Raw genomic sequence first — 3,425 nt, 5'->3', positions numbered from 1 at the left:
AATTGATTGCTTAGTCGATCGCCAAGATATGGCAGTGCCTCCACATGTAAACACGTAGCCTGTTTGAGATCGAGCCTTGTGTGGATCGGATAAATACCCAGCATCGGCATAACCAACAAGATCAGGACTGCAATTATTGCCATAAAATAAGCCCATACCGGCAGTTCCTTTTAGATACCGCAATATGTGTTTGATCCCATTCCAATGTCTCCTTGTAGGAGCAGAGCTATATCTTGATAAGACATTAACTGAAAAAGTTATGTCAGACCTTGTAGTGTTAGCAAGATACATTAGTGCACCAATTGCACTAAGATATGGTACTTCAAGACCAAGTAGCTCTTCATTCCCTTCTTGAGGTCGGAATGGATCCTTATTCACATCAAGTGATCGAACAATCATCAGAGTACTTAATGGATGTGCTCCATCCATGTAAAACCGTTTCAATACCTTTTCTATGTAGGCAGATTGATGAACAAAAATTCCGTTTGCCACATGTTCAATTTGCAAACCAAGACATAATTTTGTCTTTCCGAGATCTTTCATCTCGAATTCCTTTTTTAAATAATCAATTGCCTTTTGGAGTTCTATAGGAGTTCCAATAAGGTTTATGTCATCAACATATACGGCAAGTATAACAAATTCCGATGTTGTTTTCTTTATAAAAACACATGGGCAAATGGCATCATTTATATAGCCTTCCTTTAATAAATACACACTAAGACGATTATACCACATTCGTCCGGATTGCTTTAGACCATACAAAGATCTTTGCAATTTGATTGAAAACATTTCTCGGGACTTTGAATTATGTGCGTTTGGCATTTTAAATCCATCGGGAATTTTCATGTATATCTCATTATCAAGTGATCCATAAAGGTAGGCGGTAACTACATCCATTAAATGCACGTCAAGCTTTTCATGGACATCAAAACTAATGAGACAACGAAACGTTATAGCATCCATAACGGGTGAATATGTCTCTTCATAATCGACACCAGGCCTTTGTGAAAATCCTTGTGCAACAAGGCGTGACTTATATCTTTGTACCTCATTTTTCTCATTTCTCTTGCGTACAAAGACCCATTTATAGCCAACAGGCTTAACACCATTAGGTGTTTGAACTACAGGCCCAAAAACTTCACGTTTTGCAAGTGAATTCAACTCTGATTAGATTGCTTCTTGCCATTTTGGCCAATCAAGTCTTTGTCGACATTCTCCAACAGATTGAGGTTCAAGATCCTCACTTTCTTGCATAATGCTAGATGTAACAATATATGCAAAGACATAATCCACCACTATATCCACTTGACTCAAATTTGTCTCAATATCGATTGGATTTATTGATAGTTCCTTATTTTCTTGAGTCTCGGGCTCAGTGGATTCCTCATGAATCTCAGAATTTATTAAATCGTGAATTTCTTCATGAGATTCTTTCGTAGTGTCATTTTGATCATTTGTTTTTCTTTTTCTAGGATTTCGATCTTTGGAACCTAATGGTCTGCCACGTTTTAGGCGTGCTTTTGACTCATTAGCTATGACACTAGAAGATTGTCCAATAGGGACATCAATACGGATTGGAACATTCTCTACTGGGATATGTGATTTTGTTATCCTTTTCATATCCGTAAATGCATCTGGCATTTGATTTGCTATTCTCTGCAAATAAATAATCTTTTGCACCTCTTTTTCACAAATAGAGGCACGTGGATCAAGATGAGACAATGATGAATTTTTCCATAAAATTTCCCGTTTGGTTTCACCATTTTCTCCCCCTATTTTTGGGAAAAGTGTCTCATCGAATCGACAGTCTGCAAATTGTGCAGTGAAAAAATCTCCCGTTAATGTTTTCAGGTAGCGAATAATTGAGGACGATTCAAACCCAACATATTTTGGTGCGATATGGCGGTGCTACAGGCACATATACTGCGCATCCAAAAATTCTTAAATGGGATATATTAGGTTCATGACCCCAAACTAATTTCAACGGGGAATATTTATGATAATCTGTCGGTCTGAGACGAACTAGCATTGCTGCATGCAAAATGGCGTGACCTCAAACAGAAGTGGGCATCCTCGTTTTCATGAGTAACGGCCTTGCTATCAATTGCAGACGTTTAATTAAAGACTCTGCAAGACCATTTTGAGTGTGAACATGAGCTACAGGATGTTTCACTTTTATCCCAATTGATAAGCAATAATCATTAAATGCTTGGGATGAAAACTCAGTAGCATTATCAAGTCTAATAGACTTAATTGGATTATCGGGAAATTGCGCCCGTAATCGAATTATTTGTGCCATTAATATTGCAAATGCGAGGTTGCGAGATGAGAATAGGCACACATGAGACCATCTAGAAGATGCGTCTATTAAGACTATAAAATATCTAAACGACCCATTAGGTGGGTGAATAGGTCCACAAATGTCCCCTTGTATACGTTCTAAAAACGCAGGGGACTCAATGCCAACCTTTGTTGGTGATGGTCTTATAATTAACTTGCCTTGATAACAAGAAGTGCAAGAAAATTCATTATTTAAAAGAATCTTTAAATTCTTTAAGGGATGCCCATTTGAGTTTTCTATAATTCGTCTCATCATAATTGATCCAGGGTGTCCCAATCGATGATGCCAAAGTACAAAAGTATTGGAATCAGTAACCTTTTGGTTTACGGTAGAATGTGCCTCAATTGCACTAATTCTTGTCCAATACAGGCCACAAGATAAAGATGGAAACTTTTCAATAACCCTCTTTTGGCCAGAGACATTTTTGGTAACGATGAATTCAAGATTATTCTCATCTATTGTCTCAATATGATATCCATTTCGGCGGATATCTTTAAAACTCAACAAGTTCCTCTTGGACTTGGAGGAGAACATTGTATTCTCTATGATAAGTATTGTTCTCTTAGGCAGAGTTATAGTAGCTCTTCCAGAGCCTTCAATTAAATTACTATTACCAGTAATTGTAGTAACATCTGCCTTTTACATACTTAAATGAGAGAAATATTTTTTCTCTTTGAATATTGTATGTGTCGTACATGAATCAATTAAACAAATATTTTTACAATTGAACTTTGATCCAAGTTTATCTGAAGAAATATCTACATTTGTTTGATCCATTGAATAAAGACTGTTGCACGTTTTCTAATCTTGATTCACAGTTGAAAGGTCTTCTAGGTCTTGATCAATTCTTGTTTGCTAATTCTTCTCTAAGAGATAAGGGAAGACAACGAACACTACTGACTTACGTACACAACCTTTCAGCATAGGCGCAACTGGATATTGAAAACATAAAACATGTTTCTTAATCTTCTTGAGACGGTAGAGTCTCGTGCTGATAACGTGTTATAAAACAATAAAAGAACAAGAACAATATTGCAGAGAGAGAGAGAGAGAGAGAGAGAGAGGGGGGGGGGGGGTTTTTTTT

The sequence above is a fragment of the Nicotiana attenuata genome, unplaced genomic scaffold (assembly GCF_001879085.1).
Source record: "Nicotiana attenuata strain UT unplaced genomic scaffold, NIATTr2, whole genome shotgun sequence".
NCBI lineage: Eukaryota > Viridiplantae > Streptophyta > Magnoliopsida > Solanales > Solanaceae > Nicotiana > Nicotiana attenuata.
This window is presented reverse-complemented; position numbering follows the sequence as displayed.